Source organism: Pseudorca crassidens, chromosome 15 (assembly GCF_039906515.1).
Source record: "Pseudorca crassidens isolate mPseCra1 chromosome 15, mPseCra1.hap1, whole genome shotgun sequence".
In the NCBI taxonomy this organism is placed as follows: domain Eukaryota; kingdom Metazoa; phylum Chordata; class Mammalia; order Artiodactyla; family Delphinidae; genus Pseudorca; species Pseudorca crassidens.
Genome location: NC_090310.1, coordinates 81,706,342 through 81,730,603, shown reverse-complemented (window position 1 = coordinate 81,730,603; position 24,262 = coordinate 81,706,342).

Sequence of the window (24,262 nt, the reverse complement as noted above, 5' to 3'; positions counted from 1 at the left end):
TTTAAAAATTAATAATTTTATCATATCTCTATGACCTGAACTACTTTGCAACTTGGAGCCAGCACCAGCTGAAGTTAGGGTCCCACCTTCCCAGGAAACTAGGGGACAGGGGGCCCTCTCTTCCTTGATGATTACATTTCAAAGAGATGGTTCCCAGGTCCTTAAGGAAAATACTCCTGAGTTACAAAATTGGCAGGAGGCTTATTTAGCTTTTAAAAAGATTTTCATACCAAAATGGGAGGTTTTTAAAGGCAGAAAGGGGGTGGGACAACGAAGTCACAAACAAAAGAAAGGATTATTTCAGACAAGGTCAGCTTCCTTTGGGGGAAGTTTCTGGGGTCTGTCATGCAGATTACCTAACTCTGTGTGTCTCAGTGTCTGTGTGTGTGTGTCTGCCAGCTTCCTCTCTTCTCTAAGTAAGCCAGAACCACCTTTTTCCCCAGCATTATTAAACACGGGAGTGAACAACAGGAGATGAGGTCAGGGTACCCAGAGTGAGTTTACCATCTACCTATAATTGAGGACATGTCCCTTAAAGGGGAGCAGACTTTGTCACCCCAAAATATACCTCTTTGGCATAAGGATTATTTTAGGCTAATTATTTTTAAGAAACAGCAGACACAGGAGAAACTCTGAAAACCGAGTAGAAGTTACCCTTTTGTAAGAGACATTTTACATTTATAAGGGAAATCTCCATTTGAAAGGCTCTTTCCCTCTCTCTCAAGAAGACGATGCTCTAAATCTCTAGAAACTCTTATCAATGGAGAAGGCAGGGACTAAAATCTGCATAACAACCTTACCCTTGTTTACTGGGCTTTCCTGGTCACCTCCCATAACTGCCCCCTCCTCCCCCGTGCCAACATCTTTAGTCTAGCTGGAGGTAGTATTCAGTGTGGTAGCTTGGGCCATTTGGGGGAGTTACTCAGTTTTCCTGAGTGTCTCCCATATATACAGGAGGTATTATTAAACTTCTGTTTTCTTTTTTCTTTTTTTTTTTTTTTTTGCGGTACGCGGGCCTCTCACTGTTGTGGCCTCTCCCGCTGCGGAGCACAGGCTCCGGACGCGCAGGCTCAGCGGCCATGGCTCACGGGCCCAGCCGCTCCGCGGCATGTGGGATCTTCCCGGACCGGGGCACGAACCCGTGTCCCCTGCATCGGCAGGCGGACTCTCAATCACTGCGCCACCAGAGAAGCCCTAAACTTCTGTTTTCTTTTTCCTGTTAATCTATCTTTTATTACGGGGGGGCGGGGGTCTCAGCCAAGAACCTAGAAGGGGAGAGGGAAAACTATTTTTCTTCCCATACACCCTGTTGAGCCTACTGCCTCGAGCCATCTTGAGCTCCCTCTTCTCATTTCCAATATCACAAAGGGGAAAAAAGAACAATTTGAAAGAAAAACACTGGCACGAAGATAACTTAGAAAATAAATGAAGGTTTAAATGTCCACCACTTTCTAGATAAAAGAAATAATTAATACAAGAAAGTACAAATTTCAACCAAGCTTCTACATCTTTCCTGTGTGTGCCGTGAGAATCTTCACTTGAGCTTTAAAGAACCAGGAAAAAAACCCTCCAATTCTTATTTTAAACTTTTCAGGCCAAATACCCTAAGCAAATACACTCGTTTGCAATTCATTAAGAGGAAACAATTTGGAAAGATAGGCTAGTTTTACATAATGGGTTTAATTACATATGCAAGTTTTATTTGCACCATGATAAAAATCTTTCTTTCAAAGAAACAAATTAAAAAGGAACCATCATTTGCATTATATCTAATTTCTGATTTTTAATCTGTTGTTATCTAAGAGATAATATTTCCATTTCTCATATTTAATTCAAACAGATAGGCAGAGTCCTCGCTACAAAGCATCCTCAAAGATTAAGAAACGTCCCTGCAAATATCAGATCAATTATAAGAAGAATACTCTGATTAGATGTCATTTGAATTGCATTACCATTCACCAAAGGGTATTTTGGGCAAGTATTTGCAGTAGGATAGAAAATGAATTGGAACTGCTAAAGGTTGACACCATTTGAAAATAAGCCAATATGGTCTTTGAAGCCCAGGGTGAGAACTTTCTCTTCTCTGGAAGATGTGCTCTCAGCCATTATCTCATCTGCATCGGTCCAATCTAAACAGAGAGATTAGGACCGCACACTAGAGCCGACAGAGATTCAAGGCAAATCCTACAATATCCTGGTGACAACTAATCTTTAAACAAAAGGTCAACATTTTTTAGATCATAGTTATAACATTTTTCTAACCAGGGCACCAATGAATGGCCTTTTGAAAAAGTTCTACCTGTAGCCCAAGTCTTTCCGAATTTTTTTAAGGCATTTTTGCAGTCATTTGAAGTTCATAACCTTCACTTTGGAGCAGTTTTACATGGAAGGACATATCCTGTGCATTCTGCAACTATTAGAGAATTTATCGATAGGAGTGCATTCTCCTTCCCTTCCCACCTTCCTCCCTTCTTATTCTCCCTTCCTTTCTTCCACAAAAATATATTGAGATCTGAATATGAAACAGTATAAAGCAGTGTATTGTTTATATACTTTAAAATTTTCTATATATTATATTTTGACTTTTTTTTTTCCAATTTTCAACACCTGACAAAACCTTTCTGGCTGCAAGGAGACTCCCCTCCCAGGGCTAGTCAATACTTAGAGCAAAGGGCCAGCCTGGAGCCCTCCTTTGATATGTAAACCAACCCAGAGCCACACTTCCTCTACCTGGCCTACACAACCCAGGAGGTAACAATATCCCTCTACCTTATTCATCCGAGGGCCAGGTGCCAAGCAGCCAGGGACCATGCCTGCAGCCCAAAGCCCACTGAATTGATTCACACTAGCCAGTCTTACGCTGTTTACTTTGCCCTGCTTTGCCTTTCCTGCAGAAACCCCAGTAAAGGCCCTAGCCTTGGCTTTCTACTCTTCTGAAATCTGACCAAAACCTGGCATTTCCCCTGTGACGCTGGGTGGCATGTGGCGACACCTTCCCTGGAAACTAGGAGTATCATGAACTTTGTTTTTCTGAGTCTTTCCTGGGTCTCCTCTTGTGGCCACACCTGAGTGACCATCACATAAAGGAACACAGAACAAGTAGCCATTAAGCGCACGGGGTTTGGCAACAGGGCAAAACTTGCTACCACAGGAGCAAAACTACTTGATAATGAAATTGCCCAAGAGCAAAGAAGAGGGGCAAAGTGGACAGGAAATTACAGAGAGAGGGAAGAGATTCAACCAAGATGAAATTATGTGAGCCCTGGAATAGAACTGAGCCTGGACTTTTAAAGTTGTGTTGACAGATTCTCTCCAAGGCCAAACTTTCATCAGGCTCTTCTGAGGTTTTTTTAAATTAGGCCTGACTTTTGGGCTTTCGTGTTCCTCCCTGCATTTTCCAATTGTAGTAAGAATCCTGCTCGGTCATTTTAGCCAGAATTCCCCATCCTCCCAATCGAATTGCACTGCATCACCTGGATCTCATCAGTCCTTCATCCTCCAACATGCCCCAGGTGATGTCTGATCATCCTGGCCTGTTTGCAGCAAAAATCCTGTTAGGTCAGTTTAGCCAGATTCCCTCCCTTACCCCTAATGCCTCCTCTTAGTAATTTTCCACCGACTGTCCCCACCCTGCTCCTAGGCTATCAATTCCCACTTACCCATACTGTATTTGGAGTTCAGCCCATTCTCTCCCCACCACAAGACCCCATTGCTTTGGTCCCTCCATCCATCCCAACCATACCCCTTGAATAATGTCTTCCCGATCATCTCTAACAAGTGTCACGAATATTATTTTTTCTTTGACAATGTGCTCACGAATTCCCCTCTTAACCTACAAACACATTTTAAGTTGTGCTCATATCATTGGCAACCGAATCCTAGTTTGTAAAGCATTTTACTTTTACCAGAGAATTTAATGTATTTCATCATTTATTCAGTATACCACACCCGTAATATATTTTAGGTCTTATGTGACAAAGAATGACAAGATTAGTAAGATATGGTCCCTTGATGGGAACACAGACAAACAAATACTTGCTTCTGAAGTGTTAAGTGCTGCTTATATTATAGATTTATGTCAGGAAGGATTTTACTAGGAATATTGAATTTTTTTCTGATACTCAGTGACTTAGTAATCTGAAGTAAGTAAAGAGGTAAGAAAGAAATTCCAATAACTCTGATCTATTGAATGGCCTCCTCAGTATATTTCACACTCAGTATATATCAACACCAGGGTAGAGTGGTTCCTTAAACTCACATTTTATTTCCTTCATTTGGGAACTTAATTCTACCCATACCTATTACTGAATTTGTTTTCTGTGCCCGGTGTGGCTATATCTCAATCAGATCTCCCAGGTTTCAAGGTTTCCTTTCCTTACTCACGATACTTTGAATGCTGTTCTATACCATTAAAAGAAAATTTTGTAGAACAGGTAAAATAATGAATCTCATACGGATAAAAAATCAGCCTGCATTAAAGTTTTTATTTAATATTCACTGATTAAATGAGGAAACCAGGCAGATACAACCAGTTCAATGGAAAAGTCAAAGAAGCACAATATATAAGGAGCAAAACATTGAAATGAATTATCAAATGGTCACCAAAACTAGCTTTTATTGGGAGTGGAGCAAAATTCATTTACACTTCAACGGACAGGAATTATTTTGTATTGTTTCGGTTATTTACAACTTAGAGAGTTGTAGACTAGATCCCATAAAATCAGAATCAGATAACACAAAGGGTGTGCTCTAGATAATGTACAATTTTCAATAAGAACAAATTTCTCCTACAGTACTTTGTAAATGAGCAACATCAGTTTTAATGAAAATAAAAAAATTCATCATTTATGAAGTGCTTATATTGGTCAGGGTCTGTGCTAAACATCTGACAAAGTATCTCCTCATTGGATCTATACAACTACACTCTCTTCACAGACGGAGAAACTAAGGCTTAAGAAATCTCAAGGTCACATAGTTAATTACGGTCAGTTTTAGGAACTGAACCCAGAACCCCACTGTTCTTATCCTGAAATTGGCCAGCAAGCATACATTGTGGAGGGTATTTTGTTAAACTCCCACTGTACTTAAAAGATGACGTCAGTTTGTAATTTAGTGTATATTCTCTTCTGACTGCTTCATTTACTTACGTTACCTGCAGGCTCCCCTGAATGTGTTTGTGATCTCTCTCTATACTACCATTCAAACACATATGTACCACATATTAAAAAAGAAAGCTTAGAGTCTTGGGGGAGAGAGGGGTGCATGTTGGTTGAACAATGATTTCCAAAGAGCAAAAACTCTAAGTATCATTGATTTTTCCTTTTCCCTCTACTCCGTATCCAGTGAATACTATAGATCTACATAATAGTATGAAAATAACAATATAAACCAAATCAAATTCCAGGCAACTCTACTTCTGCCATGCCTTTTGTCACATTCATATTCCAGCAGAACCAAAGAATTCATGCTCTTATTCATAGCAGGTTGCAGTGGCATCTGACATCCATTTGGCTTTGACTTAAAGAAAACCTCTGGGAGCAAGCATACATCATTTCCCTAAGCAGGCACAGAAAGGTAGCTTAGCAAACTAAAGACTGGATTTACTGGATTAAGCACCTGGTTTAGGGAGATTTAAATCTGATTTAATGATTGCCAGTCCCTGGAGCCACTGGTTCAAATCCTGACTGAACCTTTTGCCCTTCAACAGAAAATGCCAGCAAATTTGCCTTATTCTGTAGATCGGGGTAAACCTCAGAAACGTTTCCATGTCTCCTCTTCACAAGATAAATATGAATTTTCTGAAAAGACAAGTCACTGCCCCACAGAGGATCTTGTAAACTCCACCAGGCCAGATTCTAGCTCAGAACCCACTCTGTTCCCAAGAAAGAATTTCAATAACACTGGGCTAAGCGTTTTGTCTTCCCCATCCCTCTCTCAGCCCTTCTGGGTCTTTGCTCAAACGTCATCTTCACAGTGAAGCCTTTACTTTAAACCTTGTTTTAAAACAAATTGCCATCACCTCCATTTCCATATATTCCTTCCCTGCTTTGTCGTCACTGCTCTTACTACCATCTAGTATGTTACACATTTTATGTATTTTAGCATCTGTTTCCCCATCTAGCATTAAAGCTCAATGAGTATCAGGACTGCATTTGTTTAGCTATACAACCAGAGCTCAGAACAAGGGCTGAACATAGCAAGGTTCAATATATTCTTGCTGAACGAACACATGAATCTCAGTAAATGGCTTCAGCTTTCTAAGGCCCACAAGGTATCTCCCACCGCTGCTCCTGTCCATATATTTATCCCATCCCTGTCTCTTCATCTTGTTTGTGGTCCTACACAGACCCACCACCCATGCAACTGCATCTTTTCAATTCTACTCCCTTTCACTTCCTTGATTACTAACTCACTGTCTCTGTTCAAATACTCAAACAGGGGAATCTGACTGATCATTGATTATTCAATGGGCTGGCTAGTTTTGGGTCATGTGTCTATTCCTTGCATGTCTAAAATATGGCACAGACACCATGGACTATGTCACTTTGAAAGGAATGCTGGGCTCTCACCATTCTTTCTTCCCATGGACAGACAGTTTCCTTGACCAGTACTGGCTAGTAGACCAGGCACCATCTACCAGCCAGACAGGACTTCCACCAATGGCCTGCTATCAACAAGACCTGCTGTTTTACCTATTTATCTAGGTTTCCTCATTATGATCATTCACACATTTATTCAGTAAATAATTACTGAGGGTTAGCTATCTGCTAAACCCTCTGCTAACTGCTGGGGACACAGTAGTGTCTGTTTTTATGAAACTCACTGCCTAGTGAAAGATAAATAAATAGCTTTCCCTTAACATCTCACAGATAAATCTGTGAGCTATGGAAACACATAAGTAAATAATTTACACCTGGCAGAGGGACATGGGCACTGGGGGATTTGAGATAGGGGTCTTACCCAAAGAAAATGAAATTTCATTGGGGCTTGAATGGAAAAAAAAAAACTTAAAAGAGTTAGCTAGGCCAAGAAGAATAGGAGTGGGAAGAGATTTCAGATAATAAGAACAGCACGGTCCAAGTCCAGAGGTGAAATGTGCACTGTGCTTTTTGGGGAACTAAAAGAAATTCACTTTGGCTGCCATGAAGATAGTACAGTAGTTCTCCCCGATCCACAGGGGAAATGTTCCAAGAGCCCCAGTAGATGTCTGGAACCAGCGATAGTACCAAACCCTATATATACATGTTCTATGTTTTCTCCTACAATAATGGGTGGGTAGCACATACAGTGTGGATAAACTGAACAAAGGGATGATTCATGTCCTGGGTTGGATGGAGTGGGACAGCATGAGATTTCACCATGCTACTCAGAATGGTGTGCAATTTTAAATTTATAAATTGAAAAAAATTAAAAAATAAAAGTTATAAATTGGTAATTTCTGGAATTTTCCATTTAATATTTTCTGATCACAGTTGATCTCAGGTAACTGAAACCACAGAAAGTGAAACCATGGATAAGGAGAGACTACTGTATGGGATACAGTGTTGAAAAGTAAATAGATGTCAGATGTCAGCAGGACTCATGAACTTAAGAAACCTGGGTTTTGTTATGAAAAAATGAAAGGATATTACGGGTTAAAAAAAGGATATTAGGGTTTTAATCAGATTAGTACCACCATATTGCTACTTGCTTCTGGATCCAACACCATGTATCAACTCCACATCCAGTCTCTGAATTCTAATCTGTTCTTAGTGCTAGTGAATGCTTGGTAAAATCTGACAATTTCTAATGTCTTCCTTCCCACAATATTTGAAGCCTTAACACTTAGCGGAAGGAGCACAAGCTAGGCATTTTTGAAAACATTACCCTACGTTTTTCTGAGCTTCAGTTTCATCATTGATAAAATGAGGATAGAACTTTCCTCATTGTGTTATCATGGTAAATAAATGAGACAACATATGTGTAGAACAATATCTGACATATAGAGATCCTCAATAAATGACAATTATCAGTCAGCCTACATCATTTCTGATGGCTGTTATTGCTGTTTTCATATGCTATTAGAACCAAAACAACTATTAGAATCACCAATTTAGTTCTGGGAGTAGAATAAAATAAGTACGGTGAAAGGACCTTCAAGATGGCAGAGGAGTAACACGTAGAGATCACCTTCCTCCCCACAAATACATCAGAAATACATCTATATATGGAACAACTCCTACAGAACACCTACTGAATGCTGGCAGAAGACCTCAGACTTCCCAAAAGGCAAGAAAGTCCCCAAGTACCTGGGTAGGGTAAAATAAAAAAGGAAAAACGGAGACAAAAGAATAGGGATGGAACCTGCACCTCTGGGAGGAAGCTGTGAAGGAGGAAAAGTTTCCACACTCTAGGAACCCCCTTCACTGGCAGAGACGGGGAGGTGGGCGGGGGGAAGCTTCAGAGCCACGGAGGAGAGCGCAGCAACAGGGGTGCAGGGGGCAAAGAGGAGAGACTCCTGAAAAGAGGATCAGTGCTGACCAGCACTCACCAGCCCGAGAGGCTTGTCTGCTCACCCGCCGGGCGGGCGGAGGCTGGGAGCTGAGGCTCGGGCTTCGGAGGTCAGACCCCAGGGAGAGGACTGAGGTTGGCTGCGTGAACACAGGCTGAAGGGGCCAGTGCGCCACAGCTAGCCAGGAGGTAGTCCGGGAAAAGATCTGGAGCTGCCGAAGAGGCAAGAGACCATTGTTTCAGGGTGCATGAGGAGAGGGGACTCAGAGCACCGCCTAAACGAGCTTCAGAGATGGGCACAAGCCGCAGCTATCAGCGCGGACACCAGAGACAGGCATGAGACGCTAAGGCTGCTGCTGCCGCCACCAAGAAGCCTGTGTGCAAGCATAGGTCACTCTCCACACCTCCCCTCCCGGGAGCCTGTGCAGCCTGCCACTGCCAGGATTCCATGATCCAGGGACAACTTCCCCGGGAGAACACACAGCATGCTTCAGGCTGTTGCAACATCATGCTGGCCTCTACCATCGCAGGCTTGCCCCGCATTCCATACCCCTTCCTCTCCCAGCCTGAGTGAGCCAGAGCCCCCTAATCAGCCACTGCTATAACCCCCTCCTGTCTGGGTGAAGAACAGGCGCCAGAGGGCGACCTACACACAGAGGCGGGGCCAAATCCAAAGCTGAACCCCACGAGCTGTGCGAACAAAGAAGAGAAAGGGAATCTCTCCCAGCAGCCTCAGGAGCAGCGGATTAAATCTCCACAATCTACTTGATGTACCCTGCATCCATGGAATACCTGAACAGACAACGAATCATCCCAAATTGAGGAAGTGGACTTCAGGAACAACTGTAGACTTGGGGTTTGCTGTCTGCGACTGACTTGTTTCTGATTTTTATGTTTATCCTAGTATACTTTTTAGCGCTTGTTAACATTGGTGGATTTTTTAATGATTTGGTTGCTCTCTTCTTTTTTTAATCATTATTACTTTTTTATTTTAATTATTTTTTTATTTTAATACTTTTAATTTTTTTTACTTTTTTTTTTTTTCTTTTTTTCTCCCTTTTCTTCTGAGCCATGTGGCTGACAGGGTCTTGGTGCTCCTGCCTGGTGTCAGACCTGAGCTTCTGAGGTGGGAGAGCCGAGTTCAGGACACTGGACCACGAGAAACTTCCCAAACCTATGTAATATCAATCAGTGAAAACTCTCCCAGAGATCTTCTTCTCAACGCAAACACCCAGCTCCACCCAACAGCCAGCAAGCTCCGTGCTGGACGACCCATGACAAACAACTAGCAAGACAGGAACACAACCCGACCTATTAGCAGAGAGGCTGCCTAAAATAATAATAAGGTCACAGAGACCCCAAAACACACCACTGGATGTGGCCCTGCCCACCAGAAAGACAAGATCCAGACCCACCCACCAGAATACAGGCACCAGTCTCCTCCACCAGGAAGCCTACAAAACCCACAGAACCAACTTTAGCCACTAGAGACAGACACCAAAAACAACAGGAACTACGAACCTACAGCCTCCAAAAAGGAAACACCAAACAGAGTAAGATAAGCAAAATGAGAAGACAGAAAAACACACAGCAGATGAAGGAGCAAGATAAAAACCCACCAGACCTAACAAATGAAGAGGAAATAGGCAGTCTACCTGAAAAAGAATTCAGAATAATGATAGTAAAGATGATCCAAAATCTTGGAAATAGAATAGACAAAAGGCAAGAAACATTTAACAAGGACCTAGAAGAACTAAAGATGAAACAAGCAATGATGAACAACACAAAAAATGAAATTAAAAATATTCTAGATGGGATCAATAGCAGAATAACTGAGGCAGAAGAACGGATAAGTGACCTGGAAGATAAAATAGTGGAAATAACTACTGCAGAGCAGAATAAAGAAAAAAGAATGAAAAGAACTGAGGACAGTCTCAGAGACCTCTGGGATAACATTAAACACACCAACATTCGAATTATAGGGGTTCCAGAAGAAGAAGAAAAAAAGAAAGGGACTGAGAAAATATCTGAAGAGATTATAGTTGAAAACTTCCCTAATATGGGAAAGGAAATAGTCAGTCAAGTCCAGGAAGCACACAGTCCAATACAGTATAAATCCAAGGAGAAAAACACCAAGACACATATTAATCAAACTATCAAAAATTAAATACAAAGAGAACATATTAAAAGCAGCAAGGGAAAAACAACAAATAACACACAAGGGAATCCCCATAAGGTTAACAGCTGATCTTACAGCAGAAACTCTGCAAGCCAGAAGGGACTGGCAGGACATATTTAAAGAGATGAAGGAGAAAAACCTACAAGCATGATTACTCTACCCAGCAAGGATTTCATTCAGATTTGATGGAGAAATTAAAACCTTTAGAGACAAGCAAAAGCTGAGAGAGTTCAGCACCACCAAACCAGCTTTACAACAAATGCTAAAGGAACTTCTCTAGGCAAGAAACACAAGAGAAGGAAAAGACCTACAATAACAAACCCAAAACAATCAAGAAAATGAGAATAGGAACATACATATCGATAATTACCTTAAATGTAAATGGATTAAATGCTCCCACCAAAAGACACAGACTGGCTGAATGGATACAAAAACAAGACCCATATATATGCTGTCTACAAGAGACCCACTTCAGACCTAGGGACACATACAGACTGAAAGTAAGGGGATGGAAAAAGATATTTCATGCAAATGGAAACCAAAAGAAAGCTGGAGTAGCAATTCTCATATCAGACAAAATAGACTTTAAAATAAAGACTATTAGAAGAGACAAAGAAGGACACTACATAATGATCAAGGGATCGATCCAAGAACAAGATGTAACAATTGTAAATATTTATGCACCCAACATAGGAGCACCTCAAAACCTAAGGCAAATGCTAACAGCCATAAAAGGGGAAATCGACAGTAACACGATAATAGTAGGGGACTTTAAAATCCCACTTTCACCAATGGACAGATCATCCAAAATGAAAATAAATAAGGAAACACAAGCTTTAAATGATACATTAAACAAGATGGACTTAATTGATATTTATAGGACATTCCGTCTAAAAACAACAGAATACACATTTTTCTCAAGTGCTCGTGGAACATTCTCCACGATACATCATATCTTGGGTCACAAATCAAGCCTTGGAAAATTTAATAAAATTGAAATTGTATCAAGTATCTTTTCCGACCACAACGCTATGAGACTAGATATCAATTACAGGAAAATATCTGTAAAAAATACAAACACATGGAGGCTAAACAATACACTACTTCATAACGAAGTGATCATTGAAGAAAACAAAGAGCAAATCAAAACATACCTAGAAACAAATGACAATGGAGACAAGATGACCCAAAACTTATGTGATGCAGCAAAAGCAGTTCTAAGAGGGAAGTTTATAGCAATACAATCCTACCTTAAGAAACAGGAAACATCTCGAATAAACAACCTAACCTTGCACCTAAAATAATTAGAGAAAGAAGAACAAAAAAACCCCAAAGTTAGCAGAAGGAAAGAAATCATAAAGATCAGATCAGAAATGAAGGAACGATAACAAAGATCAATAAAACTAAAAGCTGGTTCTTTGAGAAGATAAACAAAATTGATAAACCATTAGCCAGACTCATCAAGAAAAAAAGGGAGAAGACTCAAATCAATAGAATTAGAAATGAAAAAGAAGTAACAACTGACACTGCAGAAATACAAAAGATCATGAGAGATTACTACAAGCAACTCTATGCCAATAAAATGGACAACCTGGAAGAAATGGACAAATTCTTAGAAATGCACAACCTGCCAAGACTGAATCAGAAAGAAATCGAAAGTATGAACAGACCAATCACAAGCAATGAAATTGAAACTGTGATTAAAAATCTTCCAACAAACAAAAGCCCAGGACCAGATGGCTTCACAGGCGAATTCTATCAAACATTTAGAGAAGAGCGAACACCTATCATTCTCAAACTCTTCCAAAATATAGCAGAGGGAGGAACACTCCCAAACATTCTACGAGGCCACCATCACCCTGATACCAAAACCAGACAAGGATATCACAAAGAAAGAAAACTACAGGCCAATGTCACTGATGAACATAGATGCAAAAATCCTCAACAAAATACTAGCAAACAGAATCCAACAGCACATTAAAAGTGTCATACACCATGATCAAGTGGGGTTTATTCCAGGAATGCAAGGATTCTTCAATATACGCAAATCAATCAATGTGATACACCATATTGACAAATTGAAGGAGAAAAACCATATGATCATCTCAATAGATGCAGAGAAAGCTTTCGACAAAATTCAACACCCATTTATGATAAAAACCCTGCAGAAAGTAGGCATAGAGGGAACTTTCCTCAACATAATAAAGGCCATATATGACAAACCCACAGCCAACATCGTCCTCAACGGTGAAAAGCTGAAAGCATTTCCAGTAAGATCAGGAACAAGACAAGGATGCCCACTCTCACCACTCTTATTCAACATAGTTTTGGAAGTTTTAGCCACAGCAATCAGAGAAGAAAAGGAAATAAAAGGAATCCAAATCAGAAAAGAAGAAGTAAAGCTGTCACTATTTGCAGATGACATGATACTATACATAGAGAATCCTAAAGATGATACCAGAAAACTACTAGAGGTAATCAATGTATTTGGTAAAGTAGAAGGATACAAAATTAATGCACAGAAATCTCTGGCATTCCTATACACTAAGGATGAAAAATCTGAACGTGAAATCAAGAAAACACTCCCATTTACCACTGCAACAAAAAGAATAAAATATCTAGGAATAAACCTACCTAAGGAGACAAAAGACCTGTATGCAGAAAATTATAAGACACTGATGAAAGAAATTAAAGATGATACAAATAGATGGAGAGATATACCATGTTCTTGGATTCGAAGAATCAACATTGTGAAAATGACTCTACTACCCAAAGCAATCTACAGATTCAATGCAATCCCTATCAAACTACCACTGGCATTTTTCACAGAACTAGAACAAAAAATTTCACAATTTGTATGGAAACACAAAAGACCCCGAATAGCCAAAGCAATCTTGAGGAAGAATAATGGAGCTGGAGGAATCAGGCTCCCTGACTTCAGACTATACTTCAAAGCTACAGTAATCGGGCTTCCCTGGTGGCGCAGTGGTTGAGAGTCCGCCTGCCAATGCAGGGGACACGGGTTCGTGCCCCGGTCCGGCAAGATCCCACATGCCGCGGAGCCCCTGGGCCCGTGAGCCATGGCCGCTGAACCTACATGTCCAGAGCCTGCGTGTCCAGAGCCTGTGCTCCACAACGGGAGAGGCCACAACAGTGAGAGGCCCGCGTACCGCGCAAAAAAAAAAAAAAAAAGCTACAGTAATCAAGACAGTATGATACTGGCACAAAAACAGAAATACAGATCAATGGAACAGGATAGAAAGCCCAGAGATAAACCCACGCACATATGGTCACCTTGATAAAGGAGGCAAGACTACACAATGAAGAAAAGACAGCCTCTTCAATAAGTGGTACTGGGAAAGCTGGACAGCTACATGTAAAAGAATGAAATTAGAACACTCCATAACACCATACACAAAAAAAACCTCAAAATGGACTAAAGACCTAAATGTAAGGCCAGACACTATAAAACTTGTAGAGGAAAACACAGGCAGAACACTCTATGACATAAATCACAGCAAGATCCTTTCTGACCCACCTCCTAGAGAAATGGAAATAAAAACAAAACTAAACAAATGGGACCAAATGACACTTAAAAGCTTTTGCACAGAAAAGGAAACCATAAACAAGAGGAAAAGTCAACTCTCAGAATGGGAGAAAATATTTGCAAACGAAGCAAGTGACAAAGGATTTATCTCCAAAATATACAAGCAGCTCATGCAGCTCAATATCAAAAAAACAAACAATCCCATCCAAAAATGGGTGGAAGACCTAAATGGACATTTCTCCAAGGAAGATATACAGATTGCCAACAAACACATGAAAGGGTGCTCAACATCACTAATCATTAGAGAAATGCAAATCAAAACTACAATGAGGTGTCTCCTCACACAGGTCAGAATGGCCATCATCAAAAAATCTAGAAACAATAAATGCTGGAGAGGGTGTGGAGAAAAGGGAACCCTCTTCCAGTGTTGGTGGGAATGTAAATTGATACAGCCACTATGGAGAACAGTAAGGAGATTCCTTAAAAAACTAAAAATAGAACTACCATACAACCTAGCAATCCCACCACTGGGCATATACCCTGAGAAAACCATAATTCAAATAGAGTCATGTACCACAATGTTCATTGCAGTTCTATTTACAATAGCCAGGACATGGAAATAACCTAAATGCCCATCGACAAATGAATGGATATAGAAGATGTGGCACATATATACAATGGACTATTACTCAGCCATAAAAAGAAATGAAATTGAGTTATTTGTAGTGAGGTGGATGGACCTAGAGTCTGTCATACCAAGTGAAGTAAGTCAGAAAGAGAAAAACAAATACCGTATGCTAACACATATATATGGAATCTAAAAAAAAAAAGTGGTTCTGAAGAACCTAGGCACAGGACAGGAATAATGACGCAGACATAGAGAATGGACTTGAGGATACAGGGAGCGGGGGAATGGGAAGCTGGGACAAAATGAGAGAGAGTCATTGACATATATATACTACCAAATGTAAAATAGTTAGCTAATGGGAAGCAGCAGCATAGCACAGGGAGATCAGCTCGGTGCTTTGCGATGACCTAGAGGAGTGGGATAGGGAGGGTGGTAGGGAGGCTCAAAAGGGAGGGGATATGGGGATATAGGTATGCATATGGCTGATTCAGTTTGTTATACACAGAAACTAACACAGCATTGTAAAGCAACTATACTCCAATAAAGATGTTAAATTAAAAGAAACAAGAAAAGAAACAAAAACAAAAAAAATAAAATAAGTACGGTTATAGTTACTCTCGCAACAACAAATGCATAAAATCAATACTCAGTAATATACCATCAATAATCAATGCACTCCCTTGGCCTTAGTCCCAAGTACAAAAGTAAGAAATAAGTGTTATCATTAATATATGCAATTCAGTAGTCATTTTTCAATATAATTCAAAGGAATCAAAAATAATCTTCCCAATTATTGTGCTTTGTTTTCTCTCAATTATCCATCATTTCTCAGTGAAATCTTACTTTGTCTTAAACAATTCTTGATAATAGGAACGTATAGAAAAGCGTAGCTGGAAGTTATCTCTCGCCAATGTTCAGCAGGAGCTCAGATGTACTCAAAGTATGTTAAACTAACCCAGATCCTTCCATGATTGTTTTGTATTCAGTTAATTTATTCCTTCCTGTGTCTTTACTTAAGCATAACTCCCTACTGTTTCATTAACAACTGAAGCTGTATTGCTGCCTGAGTACATTAACTTAATGGAAGAATCTATGAAAAATTGAACGCTTTCTGGTTGGCCTGGAAAAGTTAGGTATCTCTCAAATTCATTCATTTGTTCATTCATTCATGTCACAAAAATTATAAGAGCAAGAATGTCTAACTTTGGTACCTCCACAAGTAGACGGAAAGATGACAAGGACTTGAGTGCAGGTAGATTATTTGGGAGCTGATCCCAAGGAGCACAGTGAGAGAATGAGGAAAGTGAAGAAAGCAAATCAGGGAAGGGGAAAAAGTGATAAAGCATGAGGCAATGAGCAAGTTCTAGGCACCAGCACGCAGGCAGTAATCCTTGGAGGCCCTTTATGAAATCATGTAAAACATGCCTTAGAATCATCCCACTAGGGGCTGCGGAGGCTGTGCCATTTATCCAATATCTCCCATCTGCCATTGGTTGAGGGTTGTGCATCATTCTGGTCCAGCAAGCTCCCAGGATGGAGAAACCAGAGAGACAGGAAGAGTTGCAGGTGCCCAGGGCTGAGATGGGAAGTTGCCTTCTGCAGCTGCTAGTGAGCGCAGGTGGGCAGCAGTGGGGCAGAACATCTGCTACAAAGAAGCAACTTCTAAAAGGGTGAATGAATTCATACATGTAAGCGCTTTAAAGCAACGCCTGGCATGGAATAACTGCTGTATAATCTTAGCTCCTGTTACCTTGTTTAAGATACACTAGGCCCTATTCTAGGCACCTGAGAGAAGAATGACCCAGTTCCTGCCCTGGATAAGCACATAACTATACTCAATTTCAAAAACAAAACCACCTCTCAGAGAACAGTGTCCACCTGTATGTATATTCACTACAGTTCCAGAACTACACTCTTATAATTTAGCGTTCTTTGGATGTCCAATTAATTTCTGGTTTTTATTATATTCTTGTTGTACAATGGAGACAAAGTTCAAATGAAGAAGAAGAAGGACCAGAGGATATATATTATTCTTTCTTGTGCATCAAGAGAAAAATAAACAAGGAAAAATTCCTGAACTTTCAGACCTCCTGTTCCCCACTTACAGTGTTTCAGAATGCAAAAGCTACATCTGTAGGCTTTAGAAATGAGTGAATCTGAATCCCTTAGAAATATGCTCTAAATTTCACCTATAGGAACACATTTCCATAATTCCATTGGGTATTATCTTCAAAATTGTAACCCTGGAAATATGATGGGGAAGAGAAAAACACAAAACATTCACGTCTATCTGACACCTACTGTCTACTCAGTGGGTTGGTATATGATCAGAATTAATGTGGCAGATGGAGCCAAATGAATAGTGACTGCTACCTTCCTGGAATTATTTCAGGTTATTCTATAGCTCCAGCCATTTATCAGGAACAATAAAATGGGACACACACACACACACACACACACACACACACAGTGATCACTTATGAAAAAAGAAAAGTTCAGGAAGTCATGACTAAAGATCCAGCAGACCCAAAATCCTTTAATTTATTCACTTTTTGTTTCTGGTTATAACATAACTGCTAGTGATTTGTAAACCTCCCAATATAATTGCCCATGTGCATTAGCCTTTAATGACCTTCCAAGTCAGTTTTTCCAAGAAATGTGAAGTAGTCTCTAGTCTCTGACATATCTAATGGCCCTCTCTGCATCAAGAAAACAATGTCTGTGTAGCTGGGGTAAGCTGTGCATTGGAGGCATTATTCAGACACGTTGATAGAGACTTAAAAAATGGATAAGCTGGGTTTTCCATCCTCTGAAAGATTTTTCAATATGCATTGTATTTTGATTGAATTTCAGATATTTAATTGGTATTCTTGCTTTCTAATACTTTGTTAATCTCTAGGTATCTTTTAAGTAGCACCCTATAAGTTTTCTGGTTAGAATCAAAGCCCATTTTTGAATAATCAACCTCTTGTGAAATTGGCTGTTAATACAAATTAACTTTTTTTTTGAATAGTGGAAAAGGTGAAGTGGCCAATGGGTGAAAAAAAAAATAGAAGCATCTAAGGTTATGGATCTCATTAGAACCAAAGACTTCAAGTGTTTTAATTGAAAAAAGGCTAATATTAAGGTTTCAAATGAAGCCCTTGAAGAAGCAGGAGTTAAATCTCAAATTTGATGCTAGGAATATTCTAGCTTAAAATTAAAGAAAATATTCTCATATACCTTTACCAATCTGAAACAAAGAAACATCATTCATAGTTTATGATGAGCAAATCTTACTGTTTTCTTTATTGGTGTTTTAAGTGTGTTTGTTTTAAATCAGAAAAAAAATCAAAATAAGAATTAGTCCAAATGGGTTTTTTTCCAGCAACTTCAGAATTATTTGTTATCCATTTATTCCAGACACACATTCTTTAAGAATTTCCACCTCTCACTCAGCTCCCCTGTCCAGCTTTGGCAAGATCCAATTCACCTGGGAGAAAAGAGTTCTAATGTTTGGGACAACTGAGTCTTCTTTGCTGAACAATTATTATCATTCAAACTAATTTTCCTTGTGATAAAGCCATGTTAAGACAGCTCACTAACATCTCTTTTTATATTTGAACAACCAAAAGAGAATACATTAGCTATCTCCATATCACAATCCTTCACCTTGCATAATTGCATTATAGCACTTATTTCTACAAATTATATGGTCATTATTTAGATATAGGATATGTGTTTAGATATAAGGTGTCTTTGACTCCACCCTTAGATTACACATGCCATGAAGATAAGGTTAGTATTTTCTCACTGCCCCATATCTGGAAAAGTTAGTAGTGAACAAATAATGGTTTAATGAATGCTATTTGAAAGGTTATTGGGCTTTAAGATACACTTGCAGGGAAAAAAACATGCACTTGGCTTCTAAATCATAATGGTAGACAACTAATGTCTCTTGTGGTTAAGCTTCTTCATCTGTAAATGAAAGTCATATTTGTACCTACTTCACACTGTTTTGAGAATTAAATAAGTTATTAGCTATTAAACACTTAGAAAAGTTCCTGGCATATTGAAATGAGACTTCTATAACTGTTAAATATTGATGTTATTATGTTTTTAATTATTATTATTATTAGTTTCTTCCAAGCATCCATCCCCCTAGTTCAGTAATAATTCCTCTCCCTCACCCCCCTGCAGTCCTTGAGCTACTCTAACTCTCCCCGCAGCTTCAAGGAGGCAGGGTAGGGAACCCAAGCGCACCAAATGTTCATGCTCTGTACCTAAGGGCACAAGGCCAGATGGGGTCAATATGAGCCATTTTCCAATTTAAACAAGACCAACAGAGAGTAAAGCTGAACATAAGATGGTTGGTAATATGCAGAGAGGGAAAGAAAGAAAAGGAAAGGGAGGAAAGGGGAGGTGAGGAAAGGGAAGAGGACAGAGAGAAAAGGAGACCAATGACATCATTTGAGCCCCTGAATCTATCAATCTATCATCTAGACTTACATGAGCCAATACATTTCTCAAATCCTCTTTTTCAAGTTTTAGCCAGTTTGATTTAGATATAGACTCAGATTAGATCTAGACTTCTATCAACTGAAACCAATCAGAAGCCCTGACAAAGACAACCATTGATTCTTTGTCTGCCAAAGGAAAGAGCTGACAAAATTATCTCCATTGAAATTCTAAAATCCTGTGTTGATAAGGCAGTAATCTCAGGCGAGTCCATTCAGATGACCACAAGTGGCTTAGCGGGTCTGTAATAAGCTCACGATCTCCTACTCCCTAAGGATGGCTGAGGTTGTGGGGTTCTCCTACAAGGCTGGCACTGACGCAGAACATTATTTCAAATACCAAGTCCTCAACCCAGGTAGAAAGGGAAAAAATGGATAAAATGGCTACATTTCCTACTAAACAGAAGTGCACTTCATAGTGAATGGGGCAGGACGGCAAGATGTAAAAAGAAAATGCCAACATCCTAATATGCCACAGTGTTTCATAAAGGGAAACTCTTTTCATCTGGTCACAGTGGGTTTTCAAAACAATTGAGGAAAAGTAGACATTTGTGAACTACAACTACAGCAAGCTGTCAAGGGATTGCTTTTTTAATTTTCTGAATTTAGAAAAAGAGCCGGTCAGCTCTGTGGTAGCCAAGAGCATGGCAGTGAACCTGAGTTCTAAACTTGGCACAATCACTCAAAAGGTAAAAGTAAGTTGAGGGAACTCACTTGAAGTTTGAACTTCAGTTTCCTTACCTGGGATATATGAGCCTTGGGAAAGGTGATATATTCCAAGATCCACCACAGCTCTTCAGTTCCACAATTCTACAAGCTCCTAGAAGATTGGAAGTGTGGGCAGAACCTCATCATAAAGAGGAAATCTTTTCAGATGAAAGCTGTAAGAAGGAAAAAATCATTTTACACGTGAACACTGAAAACAAGGTATGCCAAGTAATCATGGATTGGTAAACTAGAACTGTCAAGGAGAGACAGCTTTTTAGAGAGGAGTTATTTAAAGACCTTTGTAAAAAAAAATGCCCCATAAGATCTCCAATTTTCAAAGCCTGGAGATTGAAACATATAATATTCCTTGGGAAAGTGTCATTTTATTTTTTAAGTGTTTTAAAGGGGATTTTTCCTTCTCATTTTTTAAAGATGTGTATTAGCAAAGGACAACATTTACATAAGAGGCACAGGAAAAAAGATAAACAGCTTCCTCTTCCTGCTATCAGGGCTTAAGGGTTTTTTTGTTTGTTTTCTCTGTTAAACTAAGATAAAGGTTGGTGGGGGGGGGGGGCGTATAGAGGAAAGTGAAAAGGTACTGGAAAAGTTCCTCTTTCAATTAGTATCTTTATCTGGAGCTCTGGCCACACTGAATGTGGTAACGTTCCTTGACTCTAATGCAGTGGACACAGCAGGGGGAAGAGATTTCAGGTTAATGACTCCTGAGCCTCCTGCTTACATTTCGTGACTCCCAGGCTCATCCTCACCCTGCCATTCTGTCCTGGAGATTCAAACTTCTAACCTCAATATTTGTTCTTATAGACGCTGATGTTAATTCACAGTTTTTAAATTTTATTCACTCCAATCTTTGTGAGAGTTTGTCTCCACAGCGCAGATGATCGGGGAAGTCATTTATTGAGTAAGCCCCTTGGAAATGGAGACTTGGAAGTGTGATTTCTATTGGCTGTAAAAGCCAAGAATGTCAATATTCATTATCCTGGCTTAGCAGTAAGCTACTTTTCATCAATTGCCCCAGAGATCCACCTTAGCAAACCAACACCACCACAAGAAAAATTTAAGTAGAGTATCTAACATATTTAATTGATTAAGTCAAGAGAAATTAACAGGAAGGTCTTTTTTCTATCTTATCATAAATCAATTGCCCTGAAGAGTTGATAAAATGATTTTGAGTAGTTATCAAACTTCACTTATCAAGGACTCTAAGGAACACTGGAAGAAATTAAACCAACACTTTGTTTTTCCTCTACGTCCTGAATCCATGTCTGCTCCCATGTACTTCAGCGTATAATTTACACATCCAACTCAGTTTTGCTTAAAAATACACTTGTTTGGATATCTCTCATCATTTCAGATCTGGCATCTTTGAAAAAATCAGTTTCCTAGGTACCCTATAAGATTCTATAAAGATTCATTACAACCAGAAATCAAATTCATCATCTACAAAACCTCTTAAACGTCAGAGGAACCACCCTTCCTATGCTATAATGTGAAATGATTAGGTTGCAATACAGATATTAACAATTTGTCTCCTGTACTGTGGCACGATCCTATCATTTTGTGGCTGGAGAAAACATTTTGCAGTACCTTTAAATCTAGTTACATCGACACCCACAGTTAATTTTTTAGAGGTGCCAATAGCTTGATTGATTAGAGTATCAGCTCTTGATATATTCTTTCATTTGAATACACACCGAGGGTTATAGTAATGAGATGTAAATGGCATATTTATCACTTATTCCTACATAGGCTTTTATTTTTTAACTAAGAGTACAAGTAACACCCACAAATCCATCTGTGTCTGAAAAAAGGAAGAATACTTATACGCATAACATAGGCAACATCTGGCAGCCAAACGTTTATGAGCAAAGCACAGTTGTCATTGAATAGCTGCTAGTCTGGAATGAATCGATAAAATAATTTCTAGGAGCTAAAAATCCTTAATTATTTGTGGATAATGGTTGCAATCTTTTTTGGTGACCATTACTAACTCACATTTTACTGTCATAGTAGTAAGTAGTACTAGCAATAATAACAGTAACAAGAACCTAAGTTGAATATTTTATAAGGTGTTTTCCTATACATCATCTCATTTGATCTTTACAATGTCTCTGAGAGGCAAGCATAATTATTCTTATTCTTTCACACATGCAGAAATTGAGTTTCAGAAGACTTAGGTAAATTGCCTAAAGATGTTCATAGCAATTCCAACCAGTGTTTTCTGATTCCCAAGCTCCTTTTCTGTCTACAAGATCGCATGGCCACTGAAGGTCAGCAGAGCCTGGGCCACAGTCACTTTCCTGAAGCACAGGGCAGGAGCAAAGCCCAGCAGAGGATGCTGGTCAAAGCCGGGTTTACAAGCCTCAAATATCTGGGTTGAGGCTTAGCTCTACCACTGACTAGCTGGGGTGGCCTTGAGAGGTACTTTACTGTTCTGTGCCTCTAGTTGTTCATCTCGGAAGTGGATTTGTTAGGGTTAAATAAGGTAATACATGTAAAGATCTTGGCCAAGTAATTGCTCAATAATTTGTAACTGTTTCAGAACAGTCCTATCACCTTTTTTTTTTTTTTTTTTTTGCGGTACGCGGGCCTCTCAGTGCTGTGGCCTCTCCCGTTACAGAGCACAGGCTCCGGATGCGCAGGCTCAGCGGCCATGGCTCACGGGCCCAGCCGCTCCGCGGCATGTGGGATCTTCCCGGACCGGGGCACGAACCCGCGTCCCCTGCATCGGCAGGCGGACTCTCAACCACTGCGCCACCAGAGAAGCCCCCTATCACCTTTTATAGTCATCTAGTCTTTATGATTATTAAAACTTTTAATTACTAAAAATAGTCCTATAGTCTTTATAATTATTACCATCACTAATAGAGAATGATAATAAAAAGGATGAGGTCAGTTCTAGGAAAAACTTTGAATGGCAGGCAAAGGAGTGTGGGTATTCAGTTACTCATTTTCAAGATCATCCCTGCTGTGACTGATTCTGTGAAACCTTCCCTGACTGCAGCCAATTGAGTTGTCTCTTTTTTCTTCCTTCTCTTATAGCCTTGAATATGCCCTACTGCAATATTGTGGTGTACTTTTAACATCTTCTTCTTTAGACTAAGCTTTCCATAGCCAAGGATTCCCCAAATTCCAGCATAGTACCTGGCATATGACAGACACTCAGCTAACAAACGTTTGTCAAATGGAATTAATTAGAGATGGCTGCATGGCATCAGTTACAATTGCTATCTATGGGAGTGGCCTTATGATGGTTTGAGCATTAGGAAGATTTTCAACAAAGTAGTTTACAGGGTGGTTGGTAAAGAGAGAAGGACCAACAGAAGAATAGAGCATAGATAGGAAGGAGGATGCTACAATTGGCAAAGTAATATGGAATTCAAAACTAGCATCATGGGCAAAGAATTCAACATACAAAGGTGAAGTTGTAGGCTTGGGGCATAAAGAAGGGGCAGATTATGTCATGGTGACTAGGGGGATAGGTACTGGTGGTGTTATCAACCCAACTGAGGGGACAAGAGGAGAAGTTTGCAATGAGTAATTGATTATTATAATTTTGAACATTATCATTATTCCTTTAATGATATGAATAACTCTATACTTTTTTTCAGAATCACTATGAAAATTCATATCAGCCTAAACATAGACAATAATACCATAAAAGCAAATGCTTATCCTGTCTAAAAAAACAATGTATAAGAAGTTATGTTTATAGAATCTGCCTTCCAATGGAGGGGATGCAGGTTCAATCCCTCGTCAGGGAACTAAGATCCCACGTGCCACGGGGCAACTAAGCCCACGCTCCACAACTACTGAGCCTGCGTGCTCCGGAGCCCACACGCCACTAGAGAGAAGCCCGCATGCTGCAATGAAAGATCCCACATGCCACAACAAAGATCTCCGCGACCCGCAACTAAGACCCGACGCAGCCAAATTAATAAATTAAAAGAAAAGAAGCTATGTTGTTTAAACCTTTTAGATTATCCTCAAAGCCCAAATGTATTTCCACCCACTATATCCTTGTTTGAAAAGTATTTAAAGCCTTCAACAATCTTTTTCCATTAAAAATTACGGTCCTCTTGAACTAAGCCATAGAGGTAACAAAATAGCAAGGTCGGATTCTTTCAATATTAACAGTAAAACTATTATCTACACATTTTAGATATCTGCTGACTCAGTTCTCCACCCCTCAAGTT